At 43.4% G+C, this 14,522-nt stretch overlaps 1 protein-coding gene across 3 annotated transcripts in view; it reads right to left on the bottom strand.

The window, feature by feature from the left end:
• The window catches only part of RCOR2 (REST corepressor 2), a 40,047-nt gene that overhangs the window by 17,081 nt on the left and 8,444 nt on the right, over positions 1-14,522 (bottom strand). The window lies entirely within an intron of this gene.

Here is a 14,522-nt window from a genome sequence, read left to right as displayed (position 1 = left end):
ACAATATAAAAAAAAAAAAAGTCCAAACAATACAATATGCATTCATATAGGGCAGGATAATGAAAAAGCAGCTACCTGAGGAATGGTCAGGTAGAAGCAAATGCACCACAAAGTTTTCCAAAAATTATTAGGATGTGTGTGCACGCTGAGTACCGTATTTGGATGCAGTAATTTTTGCACCATTTCTGCATCTCTTGGCAGGAAAAAACGCAGTTTGCCACGTTTTCGATGTATTTTTGCACGAGTTTTTCTCCAAAACCACACCCACCATGAAGAGCAAGGAGATCTCCAAACCACACCCACCATGAAGAGCAAGATTTCAAAACCACACCCACCATGAAGAGCAAGGAGATCTCCAAACCACACCCACCATGAAGAGCAAGATCTCAAAACCACACCCACCATGAAGAGCAGGGAGATCTCCAAACCACACCCACTAGGATGAGCAACGAGGTACCAAACCACACCCATCATGTAGAGCAAGGAGATCTCCAAACCACACCCACCATGAAGAGCAAGATCTCAAAAGCACACCCACCATGAAGAGCAAGGAGATCTCCAAACCACACCCACTAGGATGAGCAACGAGGTACCAAACCACACCCATCATGAAGAGCAAGGAGATCTACAAACAAGTCAGAGTGCTGAGAAGTACATGTCAGGGTTGGGTTATCCCAATCTTTGTTGATCCCCTGGAGCACCATCAAATCAATTATCATCACATGGAAAGAACATGGTGCCACAACAAACCTGCCAAAAGGGGGACGACCTTGCCGACCGCAAGGAGGGCATTAATAAGAGGATGCACAGACTCCAAAAAGGTAACCTTAAGGAGCTGCAGAGTTCCCAAGCATAGACTACCATATGACCACAATAAGCCATAGTCTCCATAGAGCTGACCTTTATGGAAGAGTGGCCAGAAAAAAAAGCCTTTACTTACAACCAAAAATTGGAAGACTCATTTTCCGTTTGCCAAAAGGCATGTGGAAGACTTCCCAAATGTATGGTGGAAGGTGCTATGGTCAGATGTGACCAAAATTGATACTTTTTGGCCACCAAGGTAAACGCTATGTCTGGCATCAAGAGCACCATCCCCACAGTGAAACATGCTGGTGGCAACATCATTCTGTGGGTATGCTTTTTCACGGCAAAGTATAGGGAAAATGGTCTGTGTCAAGTGGAAGGTGGATGATGCAAAGACCCAAAGTATAACGCTAAAGTAACACTCAAGTGGTTTAAGGGGAAATGTGTAGATGTATTGGGGAGGCCTAGTCAAAGCCCAGACCTTAATCCAATTGAGAATCTGTGGTCAGACTTGAAGATTGCTATTCACCAGAGGAAACCATCTAATTTGAAGGAGCTGGAGCAGTTTTAGCTCAAGAAATGGTCAAAAATTCCAGTTTCAAGATGTGGAAAGCTCAGAGACTTATCCAAAGTGACTTGCACCTTAAAGTGCTGCAAAAGGAGGCTCTACAAAGTATTGACTGTAGGGTTGAAGTTATGCACACTGAAGTGTTCAGTTATTTTGTCGCATTTGTTGTTTGCTTCACAAGAAAAAAAAAAAATGTTCAGTTGTTGCCAAGTTCTTTACGTGAACTGATGCAAACCCTCAAAAAAAAAAAAAAAAAAAAGTCAAGTCAAATTCCAGGTCGCTAGGTCCTAAAACAAAAAAATGCAAAGGGGGTGAAAATTTTCGTAAGGCAATGTATAGAAAGACATAGAAATATAATCACAACCTTGAGGCATATTGGACAGCTTTTTATGCTTAAATAGGAAAACAAAGTGCGGTCCCCAGCAAAGGTAAAGCAGACAGCTGTGAGCGGATATGATCAAGCTAGGAAGGTTCATGGTTATTAGCCCTACCCAGCCTAAAAATAAAAGCCCAAGGCCTGCCCAGAAGTGGTGCATTAGATCAGTTGCGCCAATTAAAGCGCTTCGCCTTGGCTCTTCTGGATTGCTCTGGTGTAGAGGCAATCGGGGTAATGGTAGCTGGGGTTGATGTCAGCTGTATAATATCATCTGGCATCAAGCCGAGGGGTTAGTAATGACGAGGCACCTATCAGACAGACCCATTACTAACCCAGTAAGTAAAAAGAAAAAAAAACAAAAAAAAAACATAAAAATACTTTACCTGGTTCACTATTTTGTAAAAAAAAAAAAAAAGAAGTCAGACAGTCCAGGGATTCTGAGGTAGTCCACAAATGGAACCCTTAAAAAACAATCAGAGTTAAATATAAACGAGACGCTGCTCCTCATTCCCCAATTTATTAGAAAGCAAAGTTCCAGTGCAGGTTCTCCGTAGTCCTCCCAAATCAGACGTAGTCCAGAGCGCAGAGTGAGCAGGAACCCCTAGAGAGGACTGACATCACCGCTCTGCAGAGGATTTGGGTCTTGGGAGTGGTGACTTCAGACCTTCCTGCTCACTCTGCGCTACGTTGGACCTGCACGGTAACTTTACTTTCTAATAAATTGATGTACTTGGGACAGTATCTTGTTTTAAGTTATCTCTGTTTATGTTGGTCAGGTTTACATTGTGGACTACGTTGAACCTGCGTGGAAGCTTACCAGGTAAAGTGAGGGGGTGATTTTTAAATCACGTATTTATGTGTATTTTTTTACCTTTTAGTTACTGGATTAGTAATGGGGGTGTCTGATAGAGACCTCTCCATTACTAACACCAGGGCTTGATGTCAACAGAAACTACACAGCTGACATCAACCCCCAACTACCATTACCCTGAGTGGTAGCGTATCAGGGAAGTCATGGATAATAGGGTGAGAGTATAAAGAAACCGCACTCTGTCCGCTGTGCTGGATGTCATTTATTCAAAACACGTGCAGGGTGGAGGGCTGGAGACGCACTGTGAGCTGGCTCCTCTAAGACGGACGACGGCCGTTTCGCCCACAAATTGGGCTTCCACGGGTCCACAGGAACAGACTCCTCCTTGTGACGGGCACTCTGCTCCTGGATCTTTGGTTTTCCCAGGCTCTCCACCCAGGCACAGGTGATACTGCAGGCGATACCGCAGGTAACTTGCGGTGGTGCAGGACCTAACTTTCTGCTTTGCCATATCAGGGAAGTCAGGAAGAGCTGAGGCAAAGGACCAGAACAGCCATATCTATTGGTTGTGTCATTTCTGTGGTAGCTGCGGGCTGCTATTTTTAGGCTGGGAAGGACCCAATAAAAATGGACCTTCCCAGCCTGATAAGCGCACAGCTGTCTGCTTTACCTTTGCTGATTATCAAAGATGGGGGGGACCCAATGTTTTTTTTTTTTTCTTCAAAAGCTGTCCAATCTCTCTGCCTGCCCATCTATACGTCTGTCAATCTAGATCTATTATCCATCTCTATAGATGGACTCATGCAAAAAAGCAAATCCGCGATCGTGTTACCTGCGTTTTTATAGCGTTTTTGATGGTAATCCATTGAAGTAAATGGGTAGAAACGTTGCAGAAATGCTGAAAGAATTGACATGCTGCAGATTATATTCTGCACCAAATCTGCAAGAAGAAAATACTCAACATGCGCAAGACCCTTCAGGATTCTTATGGACTTTGCTGGCATCAGGAAACCCTTTAGATTTTGTGATAACATCTTTACTCAAAACTGCATCAAGAACGCAACACGTGCACATGGCCTTATAGCACACAGCGACATAAGAAGGGGAAGCCAGACTATCTAGAAAACAATGGCAAAAGCTAATGACCCATATAAATCCACACAATGTGTAATTTTAAATTTGGATTTCTAGTATAAGTTTAATTGACATCAATAGGAAGTCAGTATGGAACAGTATGATCAAATGATCATAGAGAAGTGATGGGAGTCAGGGAAGCTCGGAATTCTAAATCTACCCATTTTATGTACATGCATATAATACTTTCCAAGTATTACCGTATATGCAAGTAGATAAGGAATAGATTCAGAATGAGAAAGATGAAAATCTGATTACCTTCAGCCCCCCATATACATTAAACCAAAATTGCGCAAACATCTATATTGTCAAGGCTGGTTGACCATCTAATGTGCTGAGGTCACCCAACTGTCCCCAACAGAACATGTCAGGAGAGAGAAGGATCAGGCACTTTACATTTAAAGGGAATCTGTCACCAGGTTTTTGCTCCCTTATCTGAGAGCAACATAATGTAGAGACAGAGACCCTGATTCCAGCGGTGTGTCACTTATTGAGCTGTATGCTGTCATTTTGATAAAATGAATGTTTTCTCTGTTGCAAATCTAGCAGTTATACAGAGTTCATGAATATGCTGGACTACCTGCAGCATGCCAAGTAGTCCTCTAATGATAATCTCCTGCTGATTAAACGGGGATTTTATCAAAACTACACTAGGCAGCCCAGTAAGTGACACATACAGTTAGGTCCAGAAATATTTGGACAGTGACACAAGTTTTGTTATTTTAGCTGTTTACAAAAACATGTTCAGAAATACAATACAATATATATATATTGCAGCAGCATTGATATTTAAGATTAGAACGATGTGTCAACGATCAACGATATGGTGAGTATTTTTGATCGTTAACGGTTGCTCCTGCATTTCACACGCAACGACATCGCTAACAAGGCCGGATGTGCGTCACGAATTCCGTGACCCCAACGACATCTCGTTAGCAATGTCGTTGCGTGTAAAGTGGCCTTTAAGGTCACTTCTTTTATCCGCTTGGCGTAACCACTTCTGGTTTCTAAAAACAAGATGCTTAAAAGCCTGGACAGGTGAACAGCGAGTCATTTTTACATAAAAATACAAATGTTCGTTCTTTTGATAGGTTTTTCAGGCAGAATCCTCCTGAATAAGACAGAGTCAACATAGCCATATTCAACCTCTCAAAAACTTTGGCAATAATGCTCCAAAAACTCAGCAAAAAGACTCTGTGCACATAGCCCAATCCTCAAAAACGTGGAGGTGCTGTTCAGTTTTTGGTTCGAAAACTCTGCAAAAAGATTCCGTTGCACAGACCCTTCCACAGGAGAACACAATAGATTTATATACTGCATTCATCTCCTTTGCTCTTATGCAACAAGTAATATTAGTGTTGTGTGTCTGGTTGTAAGACAACCAATGTCAGCAGAAGCCCACTCCCTTCTCCAGAGGACAAAAAAAAACTGCATTCCACCTCCCTATGACTTTGTCCCATACGTTCATCTTTTTGTTATGGATACCATCCAATTACAGCACAACTTTTATTTTAATGGGGTTTTTAAAAATGATGATCAGATTCTCTCACATGATAGAATCGTACCACAGGTGCTGAGAAGATGGGGAACTATATTTCTACGTCGTCTCCATTGTCTGTGTTGGCATAAATTGGTCTGCATTCCGATGACATCAGTGCAATCCGATGTTTTGTACGCACCTATAGACTTGAATGCGTGAGCGTTGTCTGAAATACGCTGCCAATCGTAGCATGCAGCAATTTTTCTCTTATGCCAAATCGGCATGAGAAAGAAAGAGCTGGTCGGCACTGCTCCAAATCAGCATGAGAAAGAAAGAGCTGGTCGGCACTGCTCCAAATCAGCATGAGAAAGAAAGAGCTGGTCGTCACTGCTCCAAATCAGCATGAGAAAGAAAGAGCTGGTCGGCACTGCTCCAAATCAGCATGAGAAAGAAAGAGCTGGTCGTCACTGCTCCAAATCAGCATGAGAAAGAAAGAGCTGGTCGGCACTGCTCCAAATCAGCATGAGAAAGAAAGAGCTCGTTGGCACTGCTCCAAATCGGCATGAGAAAGAAAGAGCTCGATGGCACTGCTCTAAATCGGCATGAGAAAGAAAGAAAGCTGGTCGGCACTGCTCCAAATTGGCATGAGAAAGAGGCAATGCTCCAAATTGGCATGAGAAAGAAAGAGCTGGTCGGCACTGCTCCAAATCGGTATGAGAAAGAGCTAGTCGGTACTGCTCCAAATTGGCATATGAAAGAAAGAGCTAGTCGGCACTGCTCCAAATTGGTATGAGAAAGAAAGAGCTGGTCGGCACTACCCTATAGTATAACAATGGACATGGCACTCGTCCGTGTTATAGGCTGTGAGCGCAGCACAAATGTATTGTTTTCTCTGAAAATGCCATTGCGTTCCAAAGTATAAGATACCTCGCCGATGGTTCAGGCAGCATGGAGCAACAGTCATGTTCATTCTAAAATCACGAACGTTTAGTGCACCCATATACAGTTAGGTCCAGAAATATTTGGACAGTGACACAAGTTTTGTTATTTTAGCTGTTTACAAAAACATGTTCAGAAATACAATTATATATATAATATGGGCTGAAAGTGCACACTCCCAGCTGCAATATGAGAGTTTTCACATCCAAATCGGAGAAAGGGTTTAGGAATCATAGCTCTGTAATGCATAGCCTCCTCTTTTTCAAGGGACCAAAAGTAATTGGACAAGGGACTCTAAGGGCTGCAATTAACTCTGAAGGCGTCTCCCTCGTTAACCTGTAATCAATGAAGTAGTTAAAAGGTCTGGGGTTGATTACAGGTGTGTGGTTTTGCATTTGGAAGCTGTTGCTGTGACCAGACAACATGCGGTCTAAGGAACTCTCAATTGAGGTGAAGCAGAACATCCTGAGGCTGAAAAAAAAGAAAAAATCCATCAGAGAGATAGCAGACATGCTTGGAGTAGCAAAATCAACAGTCGGGTACATTCTGAGAAAAAAGGAATTGACTGGTGAGCTTGGGAACTCAAAAAGGCCTGGGCGTCCACGGATGACAACAGTGGTGGATGATCGCCGCATACTTTCTTTGGTGAAGAAGAACCCGTTCACAATATCAACTGAAGTCCAGAACACTCTCAGTGAAGTAGGTGTATCTGTCTCTAAGTCAACAGTAAAGAGAAGACACCATGAAAGTAAATACAAAGGGTTCACATCTAGATGCAAACCATTCATCAATTCCAAAAATAAACAGGCCAGAGTTAAATTTGCTGAAAAACACCTCATGAAGCCAGCTCAGTTCTGGAAAAGTATTCTATGGACAGATGAGACCAAGATCAACCTGTACCAGAATGATGGGAAGAAAAAAGTTTGGAGAAGAAAGGGAACGGCACATGATCCAAGGCACACCACATCCTCTGTAAAACATGGTGGAGGCAACGTGATGGCATGGGCATGCATGGCTTTCAATGGCACTGGGTCACTTGTGTTTATTGATGACATAACAGCAGACAAGAGTAGCCGGATGAATTCTGAAGTGTACCGGGATATACTTTCAGCCCAGATTCAGCCAAATGCCGCAAAGTTGATCGGACGGCGCTTCATAGTACAGATGGACAATGACCCCAAGCATACAGCCAAAGCTACCCAGGAGTTCATGAGTGCAAAAAAGTGGAACATTCTGCAATGGCCAAGTCAATCACCAGATCTTAACCCAATTGAGCATGCATTTCACTTGCTCAAATCCAGAGACTTAAGACGGAAAGACCCACAAACAAGCAAGACCTGAAGGCTGCGGCTGTAAAGGCCTGGCAAAGCATTAAGAAGGAGGAAACCCAGCATTTGGTGATGTCCATGGGTTCCAGACTTAAGGCAGTGATTGCCTCCACAGGATTCGCAACAAAATATTGAAAATAAAAATATTTTGTTTGGGTTTGGTTTATTTGTCCAATTACTTTTGACCTCCTAAAATGTGGAGTGTTTGTAAAGAAATGTGCACAATTCCTACAATTTCTATCAGATATTTTTGTTCAAACCTTCAAATTAAACGTTACAATCTGCACTTGAATTCTGTTGTAGAGGTTTCATTTCAAATCCAATGTGGTGGCATGCAGAGCCCAACTCGCCAAAATTGTGTCACTGTCCAAATATTTCTGGACCTAACTGTAGCTAGAACCCGGATTTCTGCCCCCACATTATGCTGCTCTCAGATTAGGTGGCAAAAACTTGGTGACAGATTCCCTTCAATGTCTGACCCTACGGTTTCACATGTTGCCTTTAAGGCCCCGTCACACTAAGCAACATCGCTAGCAACATCGCTGGTAACGAACAACTTTTGTGACGTTGCTAGCGATGTTGCTGTGTGTGACATCCAGCAACAACCTGGCCCCTGCTGTGAGGTCGTTGGTTGTTGCTGAATGTCCTGGGCCATTTTTTAGTTGTTGCTGTCCTGCTGTGAAGCACAGATCGCTGTGTGTGACAGCGAGACAGCAACAACTAATGTGCAGTGAGCAGGGAGCCAGCTTCTGCGGAGGCTTTTAACCAATGTAAACATCGGGTAACCAAGAAGCCCTGTCCTTGGTTACCCGATATTTACCTTTGATACCAGCCTCCTCCGCTCTCACTGTCAGTGCCGGCTCCTGCTCTGTGCACATGTAGCTGCAGCACACATCAGGTAATTAACCCGATGTGTGCTGTAACTAGGAGAGCAAGGAGCCAGCACTAAGCAGTGTGCGCTGCTCCCTGCTCTGTGCACATTTAGCTGCAGCACACATCAGGCAATTAACCCGATGTGTGCTGTAACTAGGAGAGCAGGGAGCCAGCGCTCAGTGTGCGCTGCTCCCTGCTCTGTGCACATTTAGCTGCAGCACACATCGGGTTAATTAACCTGATGTGTGCTGTAACTAGGAGACTGGGGGCTGGTCACTGGTTGCTGGTGAGCTCACCAGCAACTCGTGTAGCCACGCTCCAGCGATCCCTGCCAGGTCAGGTTGCTGGTGGGATCGCTGGAGCGTCGCAGTGTGACAGCTCACCAGCAACCTCCTAGCAACTTACCAGCGATCCCTATCGTTGTTGGGATCGCTGGTAAGTTGCTTAGTGTGACTGGACCTTTAGAGTTTGAGTGCAGATGTCATAAAACCTTTAAGGAATCCAGATACCAGCAAAGTCAATGAGAATCCTGAAGTGCTTATTTGTCTGCTTGTATTCTTGTTCTTTTCACTTACTGGGTTGGTAATGGAGATGTCTGATAGACTCCTCTCTATTACTAACACCAGGGCTTGATGTCAGCTAACCTCAACCCAAACTACCATTATTCAAATTGCCATTGTCCCAGGGCAGTCGGGAAGATTCAAGGCGAAGCACATCTAATTAGATGCTCCACTTCTGGGGCAGCTGCAGGCTGCTGGTTTTAGCCTGGAAAGGGACCAATAACTATAGAATTTCCCTGGCTGATAAATCAGCCAGCAGCTGTCTGTTTTACCTTTACTGGTTATCAAAAATAGGGGGAATTCAATAAAAACCTTTATGATAAAAAAAAAAAAAAAAAAATAGGGGGGAACCCAGGTGTTTTTTTCTTTTTTCCCCCCATTTATTTAATCCTAAAAAATTTCCAATAATCTCCACAGGGTGCAATTTTATTAGTGTCTATATGTTTGAATGTCTACCGTATAAATCTGTATTTATCTCTACAGTATTCATTGGTGTCCAAAAACACTAGAAAAATGCAGATGAAAAACCGAACACACTTTTGCCACTGCCTTTTTCCTTCCAAACACATACAGCTGCACACTAAAATGCTAACAATGAATAATTGAACTCTGGTATTGCATTACTGCTAAAGGAATATTTGGGGAAAAAAAGAAAAAAAAAAAAAAGATATTTAGCTTATGTATTGGCCAATGTATGTAAGCCCGGTCACCAACGGCAAGGTATATCTCTATATACCGGGAACTTAACACAAATGCCTCTATTTGGGTTATTCAAATTGTCTCTTCAGGGAGGAAGGAGACAAACTCTAGCGCCACCTATTGGAAGTAGCAATCCTAAAAGTCTAAAGTGACTCTCCAACGAGCCTTTTCATATCACCTAGGATTTATGCCAGATCAGAACCTCCGCAAATTGCAGACACGGTGTTTCAGGATGATTGTCGCTCGTCAGTGCAAAGTATGAGGTCTGATCTGGCTGAATGAGAAGCTCCACTAGGGTCTCAGTTCTATCTGGCTTAAAAACCCACATGTCTGGGAAGTGTTCATTCCCCTCTATAGCTGGATCCTAGCTGCCCAGATATGTAGATTTTTAACCCAGATAGAGGCATTTGAGTTAGATATATCTATATCTCGGGAACCTACATATATACACTTTTTTTTTTACCAGGCTCACATTCTAGAGTGCAGCTGTATGTGTTTTTGTAGTTATGTACGTGTGTGTGTGTGTATATATATATATATATATATATATATATATATATATATATATATATATTAAATATTATATACATACACACATACACATACATATACATATACATATACATATACATATATATATATATATATATATATATATATATATATATATATATATATATTATATATATACATATATACACACACATATACACACACACACACTTTTTTTTTTTACCAGGCTCACATGCATTGGCCAATACATAAGCTAAATAACTATTTCATATATTCCAATAGCAGTAACGCAATACCAGAGTTCCCTTATTCATGGTTTGCATTCTAGAGTGCAGCTGTATGTGTTTTGTAGTTATGTGTTTTCAGCTAGCACCTGTTCACACTTGTTGGATGTGTGGGTCAGTCTTTTTGATATATTTTTCCTTACAACAGATGCAGAAATGGTTAAGAAATTTCTGCATCCAAATATTCGAGTACCCATACCCTTAGCTAACTTGTTTGTTTATGCATATGGGGCAGTCAAAAGGGATAGCCATTGGCCTGACCAATATCTCCTATGTATGGACCCCATTTTACGCAAGAGATAATTGAGCTTTGCAGAAGTATGATCAGGCATATCATTTACACTTCGAAACTGTTGAAGAAACTGGATGAAGGTTATTTCTTATTATTTTATCTCCATAGATAAATGTTTATAGATGGTGCTTGTTAAAATAAGCACTTTTGAAATGTACTCTTAAAATTTAAAGCCATTCTTGAGCTATTATTAACACTTTTTCTTTCTTGTACACAGCTTATTTCCTTGGGGACAGACTACCATACTACCTAGCAATGTTGGCTAAACATGCACAGTGCTTACAAGCGCTTTTTTAATGAGCTTGTAAGCACAGCTTTGAAGCTGCCCAGAATCATTGGAGCGCAGTGTTCTCGCATAATCTTGGCTGAATGGCAGCATTTACAAAGCTAGACAGAAGTGGTGGTCGGTTTTATAAGCAACGAGCAGTAAACAAAAGAAAAATAAAGTGTTAGTATCAAGCGCGGTTGCAAAATTTATTATACAGTAAGTTTCAGAAGTGGTTGTAACAAGCACTAACCACAAACACTTATCAAGATGATAGAAATAACAGTTGAAATAAAATTTCCCAGTAATTAGTTAATGAGGTTGTCCACTGCTTTGACATTGATGGCCATCCTTACGATAGTTGATTACAATGGGAGGCGGATGTGCAGTCCCGGGCCGTGGCCTCTATAAGACGACGGAGACGCTCCGGAACGAAGCATTTCCGGCCGCCTGCTGCCACTGCAGGGTCCGAGAACAGCTGATCGGCGGGGATGCGGGGTGTCGGGCCCCAGCCGATCAGACATTGATAACCTATTCTAAGGAAAGGCCATCAATGTCAAAGTAGTGGACAACCTCTAAGGGTTATTCCCTACAAAAAAAAAAATGATAACATTGCCTGATAATGCTATAATTCCTCAACGGTTGGGGCCTCAGTAATCCGGAGGCTTAAGGGGCTGCAGCACTGAGGTCCTTTTAAAGTTGCGCTCCAGGGACACAGTCTGTGCAGGGACCTACAGCTCAGGCCCATTTATTTCAACTGAAAAATAGTGAAAGGTATAGTGGACAAAGGAACATCAAGATCTCTGGAGAAGGAGTTGTAACTTTGATATTGTTGATATTTTTCAACAATTTTGGTTCTCAAGTCCTCAGACAGTTCTCTTTTCCTCTTTCTGTTCCCCATGCTTAATGTGGCACACAATGGAAAGATTGAGTCAACTTCTCCCCTTTTTTATCTGGTTTCAGGAGTGATTTTCTTATTGCCACAGGAGAGCTTGAAAGAGCATCACATGCTTGAAACAAAGTTGTTTACTCACAATTTTGTTCAGTACATTTTGGGTGTTTTGTATGAAATGATGTCTAATTTGCCTTTTTTACCCCTCAGTTTATTTTTTTTTTTAGTTGTTTCAATAAACACAAAAAGGAAATAAACGCGTATAACAAAACGTGTAATTGCAATTGTAATTGTTCATTTTGAGGAACAATTTCAAGGATGCCAACACTTTCAACCATGACTGTATGTGCATACTAGTAGTCATACTGCCATCAATGGGTATACTCTGATGCCAAGTAATGCCATATACATCACAATAATGCTACAAAATAATCAGTTGGCAGACAGTTTTGAGAATTCGTGCATCTGACAGTACATATCAGGTGGAAAGTCAGACTGTCACACGTAGGTTTGTGGTCAGGTGGAATATATATTGGCCAGTTAAGCATTTAATTTACAGTGATATAAAAAGTGTACAGCCAGCTTAGATCAAGAGGCTGTTCAGAAGGGAATTAAATAAAATCTCAAAGAAATATGTTCTATTTTCAAATATACATTAAATTAAGGAAACTCTGTAAGGACACTGTGCTCTCCTGGTTCTATCTTTCTGACTGCTCGTTCAGCATATCATTTGCTTCCTCTCACTGTTGGGGTCCCTCAAGGTTCAGGTCCTTGGCCCCCTTCTCTTCCTCTCACTGTTGGGGTCCCTCAAGGTTCAGGTCCTTGGCCCCCTTCTCTTCCTCTCACTGTTGGGGTCCCTCAAGGTTCAGGTCCTTGGCCCCCTTCTCTTCCTCTCACTGTTGGGGTCCCTCAAGGTTCAGTCCTCGGCCCTCTACCTTTATCCCTCTACAATGCCCCAATCGGACAGACCATCAGTAAATTTGGCTTCTAGTACCATGTTTAGGCTCTGTGCCCACGTGTGCGTATTTGCGTGCAGTTACGCTGCGTATTGCACTGCAGCATAACTGCATGCGTCCTGCGTACCCAGCACAATCTATGAAGATTGTGCATAATCCATGCGCACGTTGCGTTTTAGAACGCAGCGATTTGCATGCTGCCAAATCGCTGCGTTCTAAAAAGCAACATGTCACTTATTCCGTGCGCTTTGGATGCAGGTCTTGCTCGGTCTATGGTGGGCGCAGCATCCAGAGCGCATGAAATCGGCTTTTTCACTGCATTCATTACGCAGTGTTTCTGCAGCGATTTGAAGCGCACATGTGCTGTTCAAATCGCTGCAAAAATTTCTGCAGGGAGACAACGCAACGTGGGCACATAGACTAAAGGGGGCTTTACACGCTACGACATCGCTAATGCGAACTCGTTGGGGTCACGGAATTGGTGACGCACATCCGGCCGCATTAGCAATGCCGTTGCGTGTGACACTTATGAGCGATTTTGCATCGTTGCAAAAACGTGCAAAATAGCTCATCGGTGACATGGGGGTCCATTCTCAAAAATCGTTACTGCAGCAGTAACGAGGTTGTTCCTCGTTCCTGCGGCAGCACACATCGCTCCGTGTGACACCGCAGGAACGAGGATCCTCTCCTTACCTGCCTCCCGGCCGCTATGCGGAAGGAAGGAGGTGGGCGGGATGTTACGTCCCGCTCATCTCCGCCCCTCCGCTTCTATTGGGCGGCGGTTCAGTGACGCAGCTGTGACGTCGCTGTGACGCTGAACGAACCGCCCCCTTAGAAAGGAGGCGGTTCGCCGGTCACAGTGACGTCGCCGGGCAGGTAAGTATGTGTGACTGGTCTGGGCGATGTTGTGCGGCACGGGCAGCGATTTGCCCGTGTCGCACAACAGATGGGGGTGGGTACCCACGCTAGCGATATCGGTACCGATATCGCAGCGTGTAAAGCGGCCTTTAGGCTGAGGACACACAATTATACATCTCACGCAGAACACCAGTGACTGTCTGCAGTTTCCAACATCATGTCTGCTCTCTATCTGAAACTTAACCTCACCAAAACTGAACAACTTTTCCACCCTCCATCTAGGAACCTCCCCAAAAATGACATCTCCCTCTCTGTGTGCGGCATCACGATAACTCCTAGGCCGCAGGCTCGCTGTCTGGGGGTTATGCTCGACACCGATCTCTCCTTTATCTCCTATATACAATCTCTTGACCGCTCCTGTCGTTGCGCCTCAAGAACATCTCTAGAATCTGCCCCTTTCTCACAATGGAAACAACAAAAACTCTCACCGTGGCCCTAATCCAGTCCTTCCTTGACTACTGCAATTCTCTATTAATTGGCCTCCCCCTCACTAGACTTTCCTCTCTCCAGTCCATCCTTAATGCTGCAGGGTCACCTATCTGGCTAATCGTTACTCATACACTTCCGCGCTGTGCCAGTCATTGCACTGGCTGCCCATATATCACAGGATCCCATTTAAATTGCTTGTTCTCACCCACAAAGCTCTCCACAGTGCGGCACCCCCCTACATCTCCACCCTCATCTGTCTATCCCCCTACCCGTTCTCTACGCTCTGCAAACGACTTTGAACATCCACGGTAATCCAAATCTCCCACTACCGGCTCCAACACTTCTCCCGAGCTGCACCAATGCTCTGGAATGCTCTACCCCAAGAAACTAGGACGAACCAC

The sequence above is a fragment of the Anomaloglossus baeobatrachus genome, chromosome 10 (genome assembly GCF_048569485.1).
Source record: "Anomaloglossus baeobatrachus isolate aAnoBae1 chromosome 10, aAnoBae1.hap1, whole genome shotgun sequence".
NCBI classification, from domain to species: domain Eukaryota; kingdom Metazoa; phylum Chordata; class Amphibia; order Anura; family Aromobatidae; genus Anomaloglossus; species Anomaloglossus baeobatrachus.
Note: the sequence above shows the minus strand (reverse complement) of the source record. Positions and strands in the feature narration are given on the sequence as shown.